This window comes from Crassostrea angulata, chromosome 10 (genome assembly GCF_025612915.1).
Source record: "Crassostrea angulata isolate pt1a10 chromosome 10, ASM2561291v2, whole genome shotgun sequence".
NCBI classification, from domain to species: domain Eukaryota; kingdom Metazoa; phylum Mollusca; class Bivalvia; order Ostreida; family Ostreidae; genus Magallana; species Magallana angulata.
In genome coordinates, this window is record NC_069120.1 from 47,282,487 (window position 1) to 47,296,944 (window position 14,458).

Sequence of the window (14,458 nt, forward strand, 5' to 3'; positions counted from 1 at the left end):
GAAAATCGATGAAATAGAAACTCTACCAAGTGAAAAGATTAATATGAAAGAAAAACGTGATCTTGAATCAGAACTTGATAAACTACAAAACGAAATTGCAAAAGGCGCGCAAATAAGATCAAAAGAGAGATGGATAAATGAAGGTGAAACAAGAATTCCTTTTAAAGGAATGATCGGCAATAATGATATATAGATAGCTAGAAGCAATCAACATGATCAGTTTGATGTAAAATAATTAAAAAATACTGTATTTTATCAAAATATAGAGTATTCTGAATCTGTACACCATAATTTCATCATTATAAACCGTCAACAAATTAAACTTTGAAATAAATTTGGGGAAAGCCGTACGTAAATTCGTTGTCTTGTTTTATATTTTTAACGTAGTTATTAAATATTAATGTATCTTCTTCTTCTTCTTCAGAATACTAGGTAGAGCTCTTCAAAGAGCATTAACACGTATACACAGAAAGAGTTGAATTAAAATAATTTAAATGCGACTGAAAAACATTGAATGCCATCATAACTTGCTATTGAGGTCGCATTATAACGTAACCTTGTTTATAAATCAAGCCGTCTTCCTAGCTATTATTATGCAACATCAATAGATCGAGGTCAGTTTATGGAGCATCTTCTTATGATCGAGGTCAGTTCATCGAGGTCAACTGCATTACTGAATGAATCTTTCGAACGAAATTCTTACGCGTGAGACAAAATGTGCATTCTTGAATTAACAGGTCGAATTCTATTTAATGTATGTTTGCATCTATTAAGGTAAACGAATGGAAATAAAATTGAGTAAAATGTTATCTAAATACTAAACCAAAGCTTCAAGTTTTATAAGAACTACTTATGCAAGCAGAACGTGTGCGCACGTGGAAGCATTTGCCGGATGCCCCATAATGACACAATAGTGATCGGCCGAAGCTGATCACAAAAAAATACAAGCTATTTCCTAGGACTAGAAAAGAAAAATCAAACTAACAATACCATTTGAGAATTAAAAGATGTTAATAACAAAATAATCAAAACAAACTCAGAAATTATCAAAGAAATATGCAATTTTTACGAAAATCTGTACACGACGAAATCTATCGATTGCAATAAAATCTCTAATTATATTAATGACATTAAATGCCCAACCCATAATGAACAAGATAAGCTAATATGTGATGCTTTACCAACTTTAGACGAGTGCAAAGAAGCGGTGTTTAATGTGAAAAACAACAAATCACCTGGTTTAGACGGACTGCCCTGTGAATTTTATAAAAAAAATTTGGGAGTATATTTCACCAATATTTTTCGATTTACTCATAAGCGTATATGAAAAAAAGAGCTAAGTTATACTCAACGATTAGCACTAATCACAGTTCTATTTAAAAGTGGCGACAGAAAAAGTCTAAAAAACTATAGACCTTTAAGTTTAACTAATACTGATTACACAATTATAGCATTCATATTTGCTAGACGATTACAAAAGGTTATTAATAAATTAATCGGAAACGAGCTATCGGCTTACATTAAGGGTCCTTATATTGGCGTTAATGCGAGATTAATATTGTACAGAAAATAATAAAGATGGAATTCTATTATTTCTAGACTTTGAAAAAGCTTTCGACTCTGTTGAGTGGAATTTTCTCTTTAATGTCTTAAAAAAATTAACTTTGGGGATAATTTCATAAACTGGGTTAAGATTTTGTATACAAATCCAGTCTTTAAAGTGAAAAATAATGGATGGATATCCAAGTCATGTAAAATGTCAAGAGGAATAAGACAGGGATGTCCAATTTCAGCAATGCTTTACATTTTTATAGCAGAAATTTTAGCTTTACAATTAAAAAAACAATAATACATGAAATTATAGAAGGAGTAAAAGTAACAAACAGTGCAGTGCGATGCTTAGGAATTCACATCGGTCATGATAAAAATAAATGTAATGGGTTAAATTGGATGAAAACTTACAACGACATGGAAAAACTTTTTGAGTCATGGAAAAAGAGAAAACTAACTATATTTGGCAAATAATTGTTGTTAATAATTTAGCTGTGTCAAAATTAATTTACATTGCATCTATTCTCCCATTTCCCGAAAAGGATTTTATTAAGAAAGTCAATAGAACCATTTTCAATTTTATTTGGAACAAACATGACAGAATTAAACGAAATACGTTAATAGGAAAAATAGAAGAAGGCGGGATCGGTGTAATAGACATAGAACTCAGGTTAAAAGCACTGAAAGCATCTTGGGTTAATAGATTATCAGAGTCATGTTTAATTAATGAGGTCATTAAGCTTATTTGAAAAGGGTCAACCTTAATTTGAACTACATATTATCAACGACTGAGAAAATATAGAAGATTTTACAGTTATTAATCATATTCCTTAATTTTATCAAGAAATATTTTGTTGTTTTAATGGTTGTAAAAAAACAAAAAAAAAACATTCTTAACATGTCAAACGTAATATTTGTACAGCAACCCCTATGGAACAACGAACTGCTTAAGTATAAAGGCAAAACGTTGTGTTTTTTAAGATGGATAAAAAGTGGTATATTATATGTAAAAGATCTTTTCAAGAAAGATGGCAAAATGAAAACACTAAATGAATTATCTGATATTTTGTTGAATGAATGTAATTGGCTATGTGAATATAATATTTTACGAAACGTAATGAGACAACAATGTGTGAATTTTGATATGACATGTAGTCAATACACATCAAGTAATGTTGAGAAAAGTTATACATTTCATTTAGGATGGCATACAATAACAGACAAAAAATGTAAATTCTTTTATGAAAATTTGTTGACTACAAAGTTCCAAAAACCCATTTATAAATCCTATTATATAACATGTTTAACGTTCAAAAAGAAAACTGGAAAAGAATAAACATTAAAAACATATATGATAAGAACATATGCGAATTTAATTACAAATTATTGAATAATATATTAAGTTGCAATTTATTTTTACATCAATGTAAGTTAGGACCAAGCAAATGTTGTGATTATTGTCAAGACACAACAGAGTACGTTGAACATCTTTTTTTTTGAATGTGACAATGTCAAAGAAATATGGTCAAAACTGTGTACGACTTTGCATTTTGATATTATGTGGAAACATGTAATCATAGGCTTCTATTATGAAAATAACCTCAAGGTACAATTTTTGAATAATATTATATTTTATGTTGCTTATAAAATTTACAAATTTAAGATGTTATGTAGATTTGAAGAAAAAAAATGAAACCTCTCAAAGTCTAATCGATTATGTAAAGAATTACTTAATAAGAGATATGAATTACATTACAATGTACTTAAAATCATCGAAATATTTATCAAAACTTAAAACATTAATAAATATATTGTGATTACTATTGTATACCCTAGACACTTAGGGTCTGCCTATGTGTATATGTGCTTCACCCGGGGACCATGTGATGGTCTGTATGTAGATGTGTTTGTCCTCCGGGTTAGCCAGGGTATTACATGTACATTTACTTAATATATTTCTACCTTTTACTAAGATAGCTTACTATGTACCAGTTTTTTCATATTTTTGTACACAATTTGTGTGTGTGTGTGCACAAGTATATTAGACGCAAATATTGTGAGTCATAGTTATGCTTATCTATAGATTATCGACGTACATGTATCTCTTAATACATATTACATAAACAATTATATACCAAAAATAAAAACGTTATTTCTATGTATGAATATTTATATGTATAAACATGTATTGATATACATGTTTTAAGACAAATAGTTAGATACCTTTAAATGTTTTCTCAATGAAAACTTGTACATTATCTGTAGCATTAATATGAAAAATTAAGGAATTATACAAGATGTCTGTACGCTAATAATTGAAATTTTTGAAGTTTTTGTATATTTGTTTACTCTTGTGAATAATGATCATAATGAAAAAAAAACTAATCCTTTTCTGCATATGGAAAACACAGACATGTATGTAATCTGTACATCTAAGACCCATCTAATCGAAGAGCTGGGTAAAACTAGTTCCCGCTAATGAGACCTGCAGACCTGTGTTGTGTACGTAACTTCAGACAAAGATCAGTTATTTGTAATATGCATGTATTTTTATGACCTATTCTTCAAATCCACTTGCACTATTTTATTAGGTAAATAACAGCTTTAAGGTCGTGCAGGACACCTGCATATTGTGATGTATACTTCCTATTGAGATAAACAATAAAGTTTATTAAATATTAATTAAATATTTACCCCCCAAATAATGTTACCTTACATTGAAGCGCAACGGGTTAGAGCATTTACATGTCTGTAAGACCATTGGGGTCCAAGGTGTTTTTTTGGTAATTTTACAATTGATATTTAAATGAATTTTCATGGGAAGGGGGGGGGGGGTCTGGACCCCTCACTCCCACCCCTTCTCTAAATCTGTGCACACGATGATGTACATGTAGGCACACAGAAGCAAATCTAAAACCGGCAACTGCCACGGGGAATTTAATTTTTAATTTTGTTTGTAATAATTATATACATGTAGACCGTTATATACTTTCTATGACATAAAATGTTAAAATTATTGATTAACTGAAAATTCACTGCAAACAGTTCAACCCCAAATTGCACATACAGTGCTGCTTATGTGTATTATGATATGGGAAGGGATCTCATCCTTCAGTTATGAAAATTATAATTTTTAAATGTATAACCGGAGCTTGCATGTGGACTTCATTTTTAATTAAACTGGTACAAAACAGTGTTATTTAGGGGCAAACACTTGGTGCGGGTATTACTGTACTGTCTAATGACAGCATCTAGTTTTAGTTAAAAGTATGATGCAAAAATACTGTTTACACAATTCATGAAAAAGTTTTTTGATAAACATTTCGAAAATGATAGTATGTGAAGTGATTGTGGTTCTTTTAAAATCAAAATAAAAAGAGATAATAATTTTTTCAAAGCGTGTTCACCTGGAACATATGGAAATAACTGTAAACAGAATTGTTCTGCTGTTTGCAATGAAAGTCCATGTCACTATGTCGATGGATCATGTTTTTGCAAAGATGGGCAGAATGGAGATTACTGTAATAATAGTAAGTGATACCCTTTCTGAAGTTTTTGAAGTTGATTTCTTATGTTAATGATTAACATTGTATTCATACATTGGTAGCTGAACGTAAGCGAGCCGACAAAAATGGAAACCATAATGCACAATTTAATTCTGAAACTACAGAGACAGTTGGAAATAAAACAACTACATCATCCAAAACCTCTGTACACATAAAAACTTTAACAAAACATTTCAATGGAATCAAGAATACAAAGTTGGATGAAGAATATAAAGTATGTTGAATGTATCATTTAAAGTATCTAATTTTGTCATTTGATTAAAAATATCGATCTGGTTAGCATTATCAGTGTATTTGATGATCAAAATCTTGATAACCATTTATAATACACTTATACAGGCAATTCCAAGAGGAGAGTTACATCCATGCATTGAAGGGAAGAGACAAGAAAATTTATCAAAGAATAAATACACTACAATATTTCCTTGTAGGTGAACACTAATAGATAATTAAACAAAATCTGTGATCATTTTGTTTTAAATCAAATCTCTTTTTTATCAGTTGATTCATACATATATTCGTGTTCATCGAGAAATTTAGATACACTGTAGATAAGCACCAACCTAGAAGTCGCTAGAAAGAGATGTATGCATTATGTTAAATTAAAATAGTAATGTATTACAAAGTTTTTATAGAAACTGAATACCCAAGAAAATATAAATTTTGAGGCAAGCGAAAAAATCCCCAATTAACTTTATGGCATATAATTTAACATTTTATCATTGAGTACTTTTGGATAACTTTTCTTTCTTTAAACTTAAAAAATAATGTTGAACATCTTTTGCATGACAACTCCTTAATTAGATTAAATCTATTAAATTCTGCATTCAAAGATGACCACTCCCGTGTTGTTCTCGACACCTTGGCGAATGAATCGGACTACATTAACGCCAACTATATTGAGGTCAGTTGACATTTGAAAAAACCAATGAAAAACAGTTTAAATAGAGCCATTTTTTTTCAATGATAAACACATGCATCTAATTTTGTCATTGCTAACTATAAAGTTTATCGCGTGTTATTGCTCCCAAATTATTTTTTGTTTCATTAAATTTTAATATCATTAAACAGGATGTCTTTGGAAAGAAATCTTACATAGCAACACAAGGTAATATTCACTTGTTGTCTGTAACTATAATAAAAACATAAACTATTAATTGCATCAAATTTGATGATATGAACTTAAGTACTTCATTTAATTTTTTATCAGGGCCTAAAAAGAGTACAATCGTTGATTTCTGGAGAATGGTGTGGCAAGAAAACACACGAATCATTGTTTGTTTCACAAATACTAACGAGGCCAATTCTGTATGTTTTTCAACTTTTCTTGATACCATTTACAAAAAAAAATTCTTTATATGATCACATTATGCATATGTAACGTGAGTGTTGAAATGTTGCAAAATGTTGCAAACTTATTCGCTCTATTTCAGAAAAAAATTGCAAAGTACTGGCCAGACCATAACGATACAAAAAAGAATGGCAACATTACCATTCGGTGCCAAAGAGAGAGAATATATGCCGAGCATTTCATAAGACACCTAAGAATACACACCAGTTTTGTAAGTTATTTAAAATATTGGTGTTTGATACCTTACTTAAGATGATGTAATCTACTTTTATACCATTTTGTTGAAATATAATGCAAATAAAATCCAAGGTGTAGTTCCGAAGGTGAATTCTCTATGTTGGACTCTAAGATTTTTATTTCGAGTAGAAAAAAGAAACCTGCAAAATGCATTTGGATTTCAACATAATTCTGAACGAAGACTGAAAAACTTAAAACCATGTCGTGAGACATTAAGGAATAATCTCTATTCCGGTAAAATGTCGCAACATAAAAACTGGAGTAATAACAATATCATAGTATAAACATAATGTACAAACACTATTCAACTAAATATATTAATACTATTAATCTTTCTTAATGGATTTGTAACTAACTGGATATACATGCATGAACTGACCTTTTTTTTCAATTTAAGTGGCCGCTTTTATGTGTTTTTTTTTAAATTCTAAGGATAAGACTGAGCGAGACGTGTTCATGTTCCACTACACACAGTGGCCGGATCACGGGGTCCCAGAACCACTCAGTCTAGTGGTGTTCCATCGTCACGTGATGAAAACTGCAGAGGAACACCCTCAGGGATGCATCGTTGTCAACTGCAGGTTCTCTCTCTCTCTCTCTCTCTCTCTCTCTCTCTCTCTCTCTCTCTGGTCCAAAGTAAAGCATTACCGTAATGTACGTTTGGCAGTGGAGGAACGGGCATAACTGGAACCTTTATAGCACTAGATGCGTTGTATAAGGAAGGAGATAAAACTGGAAAAGTGAACGTTCTTATGTATGTTGAGAGGATGAGAAATGCGAGGATGAACATGATCCAAGCAGAGGTAAGATTGCATTGTCATGAAAAAGTTTTACATATATTTTTGATAACGTTACAAAGTTGCTGGAATTAACATACCATATATCATTCAGGATACAAATTGATAAAAGGAAATTAAAAGAAAAAACAAGTTCTGACCAATTTGATTTTAAATTCTTTTTGTAATCGTACATTAGGAATTTTATTTCTTCGCCATCATCTTTTTGAAATAGTTTAAAATTAAGCAAAGTTGTCTATTTATAGTCGCTGTTTCTCTATTTATATATTATCAAAATCACATATACAATATTTGCGCCATGAATATTCAATATATTTTAAAAAACATTTGTAAAGTGTGATTTAAAATTCGATAACTGTGTAGTAATTAGACGTCAAATTTGCTATTCATATTCTTTCTCCAACATTTAAATCAACAGTAATTTGATTTAAAAATGCTGATGCTCTTTAATACTCAAAAAAACGTAGTACCAAGTATTTCTTTGTTACTGTTTTTTTAGTAGTTTTATTATCTTTTTTTCTGTCGTATTCTTAGGATCAGTACAAACTAGTGTACCTGACGTTACAAGAATCTTTTAGAGGAAGACCACGTTCTATATTATCAACAAAATTTCTACAAGAATTTCAGGATTCCTGTGGTATCAAAGGTACTGGCAACACGTATCCCATTATGGTGGAGTTTGAGGTATTTTAGTGTATAATCATTCTAAAAAAATTTCTCTTATTGTTTAGCGAAATTAAAATAAGTAATCAATGCTGAATGAAATTTACCATTCCCATTACTTTATTCATTGTAATACCACCAATATTTATGTATTTAATGCATTACTTAGGAACTTTTGTCTGTAAGAAAAGAATACACACAAGAAGATTATAAATCAGGGCGTTTAAACATATCGGCGAATTATGTGCCTAGTGTCTTACCAGGTATTTTTGTATTCATTATAATCTCATGAAGATTTCAAAATAAAGAATGTAATTCGAAAATTGTTCTTAAGATGTTTTACGTTCAAAGCATATAACGAGTTGGGCTTATAATAAAACCTTTTTACATAATACTTTGAAACTCAATCGTAATACATATTCTACTATTTTTAAGACAAAGGCTGGTGCTTAGATTGGTATAATTTTATTTACCAAAAAATAGATAATGGTTTTTTTGTTTACAAACATACTTGATTGTAAAGGTTATTTAAAAAAAATTATTTTTACAACACAGTTGAATGCTACCTTTGTCCGTTAACCAACACGAAAAATAAAAACACCTATTACAACGCAGTCTCTGTACAGGTATACTTTTTCTAAGCAACGTTCTGACTTATTATGCGTGTAGTGTTAAATAATTAAAAATGCTAAGATTGTTTAATTTTTCATGTTTATTTATAAGAAATTATCTTGGCTTAAAGAGACAGTATGTGCATCTTATTAAAAGAACCGACTTGAAAAAATATTTCCAAACGGGTTCGATATTTTTTGTACTACTAAAAAATGTATACACTTTCAGAAAATTACTAATTTCTCCATTAATAAATAAATTCAATTATTTCATTAAGATTAATAATTATTTTTGGTCCAAAAATATATACATTACAACGTGTTACGGGGTTCCACCTTCTATATTATTACACATGCGTATTTACTGTCAAGATTCTCTTGGACAGGTTTATTGTTAAAAAAAATATGTTTTTATATTTCTCCCATGCAATAATTGTTCAAAGATTTTCAAATAGTTTTAATTATTATTTTAGTTTACATTTTGCGTTCTTTTTAAAGATTTTATCACAGGAGTTGCTACAAACTAAATTCACTTAGTAAATGAGTCAACTCGAGGGAAGGGTCATTTGACATATTTATGTCGGTTCATAATAAAATAAACTAGAATCGGTAATCCATAAAGGAAGCGATTATGTGTTAGGTTTAAAGACTTCCTTTTACCTCGTATACCATGGTGACCGAAGTCGGGCGAAGATCTTGTAGTTTTCAGCAAGTGTCAATTACCGTCAATCAATATCCTCGCGGTACAAATAAACGGTATAAGATTAATTCGGTTTGTACGACCCTTCAAATTCCAGAAGCTCATAGTTTCATAAATAAAGGAGTGGAAAAGATTATTATCTTGGTGAATGATTGTAAATATTGATTGTACTACCTTTCTTCCAATATTTTGTTTCAGTCGTTTACAATAACCGACCGATTTATCAGTGCCCAATATCCTCTCCCTGACTACACAGAAGACTTCCTGAGACTTGTGGAAGCTTACTACACTCCTACCATTGTATCCCTGTGTCTTTTAATGGAGGTGGAATCGGTAAAGATTTTGACTATATATACGAAGTGAAAAAATATACTATACTGTAGGAACCTTCCAAAATATATTTTCACTTTTGAAGTGATATTCTGGATGATATGGAAGTTAAAGGTAATAGGTACATGTACATGTAATTTCCTTTTTATTTTAAGACTTCTCTCTGGCTTCCAACAAAGCATGAAAGCAAAACGGTGGGGTCATTTATCACAGCCATATCTGAGAAATCAAAGACTAAATCCATAGCCAGGACTAACATTACGTTGCAGCACAAGGTTTAAACTGTTTATCTATCTAACAATGTACACAAAAGTTCAAGTAAACGTATGATAATACGCAAGTCCCTGTGTTACTCTGTTACTTTTGCAGGGAGGTGGAAGCATGCCAGTTTCTATACTTGAGTGTAGACAGTGGAAAGAGAATGAAATCGAAAATGCCAGCATATTAGTTGACCTAATACAAGATACAAAGAAGGAAGAAATGGCTTATCCTGATGGAAGAATTTTAGTTCTCTCTAGGTTACATAGTGACGCTGTTTATATTCAGCTAAATGTTATAGCTAAAAATTGTGATTTAAATTATTTGAAATTTTTTACAAATCTAAATCAAAATTAATAAGATCTAAATTAATAATACCAAAGATTTCTTTACCTTTATTAAGCCAAGTATTAATTAATGCATGTAAACTAACATATAAGAGTACAGATTTGAAGATTATTTGTCTGTGTGTTAACAGTGATGGTGCTAAACGGTGTGGTCCATTCTGTGCTGTATTTAACGCCCTGGAACAGATGATGATGGATGAAGAAGTGGATTTATTCACCATCACACGACAGCTTCAGACTCGGAGACCGGAGTTTTTATCAAGTCTGGTATGAATTATCGTAAACAGGCGTACATTTGTAAAAGTTTATATTAACGTTATTTCTCGTAATTCTTCACATTCATTTTATATATATATATATATATATATATATATATATATATATATATATATATATATATATATATATATCTTTTACGTCTTTCATTGTAATATACTCAGTATTCAGTGTGAGTGCATTCTTTAAGATTTTTCAGTACCCAAGACGATAAAATAGATAAGAATCCATATTTCTAATTGTATTTTTTTCAAGAGATACAATTTCGTAAATCTGTTACATTATTCTCATAACGGTACATAATCGGAATTTCTCTGTTTATGAGCGGAGTTATCTTCTTTGCAATAAACCCTCGCTTCCGTTCATCCTAGATGAATCGGTTCAAAACTTGACTTGACGGCGAAAATCAGTCCCAAATACCAAATGTATTTATATGGGCTAGGCATGAAGATATTCAGTGATGAGAATTACCGGGGTATGACATGAGGTCATCGTTTTACTGGCAGTTGTAGTCTGATAGTATATAGCAACAAATATTCACCGGGAGTGCCTCTCGGCTAGGAAACGCAGTTCGCAACAGTGTGTTCCCGTTTTGCACACATTTGATAATTGGGTAAAGAACAATAGGTGTGAATTGTGTTGTGATAGCAATTATAGTCTGCTTTCAGTCAAAGATTTTACCTGGATTTTTTCTTGTGTTTTATCATTCATTCATCAGCGCCATGAAACAAGAAGAATATAGATATTTTGTTGTGTTTTAGACTAATAACTAATGACTATCACCATTAATTTCATTTCATAAAATAACTTGAGATCATTAATTTTTTAGTCTTAAATTTCCGCTCACTGATAAGAAAACTAAGGATTAGATGATTTAACTTTTACATTTTTGCCCATTTACTTTAAACTCGATGAATTGATGAAAAATTGTTGGTCCCGGGCCAATTGGAAGCTGATTCAGTGGATAATTATATGATAATGGGGAAAACTACACGGACAGTCATGTGGGATACTCCGTGTCTCTTTTTACAACTTACATTGTAGCTGCAAAATATGTAAAACGCATGTTTATAATTGGTTGTTTGGTATCAACAGAAAGATTATTATGAAAAGAAACAGACCTTTATACAAAATATTTTAATCTTCGAAGTAGCAGCCTTGACAGTAGATCTTATGATCGACTTCACCGCTTTAGTATATTGCGGGTCACTTTTCTTGTCTACATTTGATAGGTTTTGTGAAAAAATATTTTCAGTTTTTGAAGCATATAAAATTGCCTATTTATCATCATATCATCATACATTAATTTGTCTAATAGTATTTTCTTCGATTATTCAAGCCACAGCATAAATGAAAAATTATTTCTATAATTAGCAGCGTTTTCACTAGACACATTTCCTCCATTTATGTAAGCAAAAGCAATAAATAAATATTAATATATGATATTTTCTCTTCAAACTTGTAGCGTGTACATTTACTTCCTTAAGGCAGGAAGTTAAACAAAATCACTATATATACAACATTATACAAAAATCTGTTTTGTTTAAAGAAATTAATGAACATGTTCATGACCAAATCGATGTTTAAAATTCAATTCCAGAACATGGATGTCAATATTATGTAAATGTGCTTTTATGCAAGTTATATTGTAACATAAAATAAATGTAAATATCAATTGCGAGTAGATATGTTTTATTTATTTCATTGTCAATTGCCCTTACAGGAATTGTGATATAGACTATAGCAATTAAGCAATTATCTCACCTGGTCAAATTCCCGTTTCGCACACATTTTTTCGATACCTAATTTTCAAATGTGTGCAAAACGGGAACAAACCGTTCGCAACATTGTTGCATTTTATATATAGGGAGGTTTTAAACTTCGGCGAATTTTTGTTTTAGATATTTATGTGCATTGAAGGATATTTCAATAAAAAGAGAGTTAAGTTCCGGGGTCTATACTTAAGAGTGGGGGTGTAAATGGGTGAGGGGAGTTGTCCTGTCCTTAAGCACCTGTGTCCTAAATAGCATATATGTAAAAAAAATCAATATGGCATAGCATGTATATTATATATTGTTGAAATAAACAGATCAAAGATACTTTGTCACACATTAAGTGATGTAACGCATTCGTAATAAATTTTTTCTTTATTTTTCAAGGAGGAATACCAATTGTGTTACAGTGCAGTGGCAGAATATTTACAGAATGAGAGTGTTTATGCAAACGCCTAGATTATGAACTCATGTGTTGTGTAAATTGAAAAACATTATGATAAATCTAGATTCAATACTTAATACACGACAATGATTGTAATATGATGAATTAGAATATGGCTAGAATTTAATATATAAGCTTTAAAGACTGCATATATATGGCTTGTAAAGAACGTATATTTTTTTTTAAAAATCCGTTATATTATGTACGACATGCATGACGATGAACATTAATGAGATAAACATGACTAGAACGTTAAACATAGTTTTTAAAAAAAATTGCTTACTACTTTAAATCCTTAGGAGTGTTTACATATGTACTCGATGTTAAAAAAAGCCTTCTCAGTTTAAGTTTTCTTTACATGATATACATGTATATCAAAACGCTTATGATTTAATAATTAATTGAAATATAATGATTACTTGAGCTTTGTTGATGAACGATTGTCTTAGTCTTTCGTTTTTAAATTAAAAGGATACTTATTTATCTTACACAAACTTTCAGCTTATAGTTGAAATTAATAGATCATTTTTTTTTACATTTTAACTTAGCTTATAGTATAATTTACAATACAAAATTTTCTTTTAATAGAATTTTTGTTTGTGCTTGTTTTAGATATTCTATGTTCAAGACCGATTTGAATTGAAGTTAAAATTATATACAAAGAAACCAAAATTTCATCTTGATAATGTGTCAGCAACACTATTTACACATGTATGGGATAACTAATTTACTTGTGGTTTAAAAGGTATTTTTGTATATGTTCAAATACACACTCATGTACCTTACTGAGGTAAATAAAGTTCGGATTTTTGTAGGTGGTCGAGTGGAAACGAAAATACCTATCAAATCTATCTTTATTTTTAAAGTATTTATTTAGAGACCAAAACAACTTATTAAGATAATGAGGACTATTTTTTTTACAAAGGATGAAGATTATAAAACTATGGACAAAGATGAGTGCCATATTTGATGCCACCAAAGAAAAATCACACTCTGCAACACAATACTGCTTCTCCATATTACATCTGTAATGTCATCTTTTCATATCATTTGAGTTATACCATATTTAAATGATTCAAAGTCTTAAACAGTTGTTATAAGTTGAAAATTATTTAACTTATTCCAAAATCTATTATTTTAGGAAAAGGGTCCAATTTTTGTACGTGTATTACGAGATAATAAATTTTGATCGGGGCGTGATCAGATCCAATAAACCCCGAAGAGAACGCCTTGTTCATAATTATCACATAATATTCAAAGAATAATTTCTTATTACTTATATCTATAGAATTCTAATAATTCAACGACTAACTATCAAACTACTTGCATTGATACTTAATTTCATTTGTATGATTAATAGTGGGCCCCATCGTACGTCATTATGTCATTGAAGAAATGTATTGTACTAGGCGTTGCAAATGTGAATCATTGTGATACCAGAAAGACACAGGAAAAACGAGAATATAAATGTAAAACTTAAATGCATTTGCAATTGTGAAATCAAACACGTTAATTAATAAGAAAAAAATTACATTACAAAGGTGTTAGTATTTA

General features: G+C 30.2%; 1 pseudogene; it reads left to right on the plus strand.

The window, feature by feature from the left end:
• Nucleotides 1-3,412: 3,412 nt before the first annotated feature.
• On the plus strand, nt 3,413-13,684 carry LOC128166012 (receptor-type tyrosine-protein phosphatase alpha-like; annotated as a pseudogene).
• The last annotated feature ends 774 nt before the right edge of the window (nt 13,685-14,458 follow it).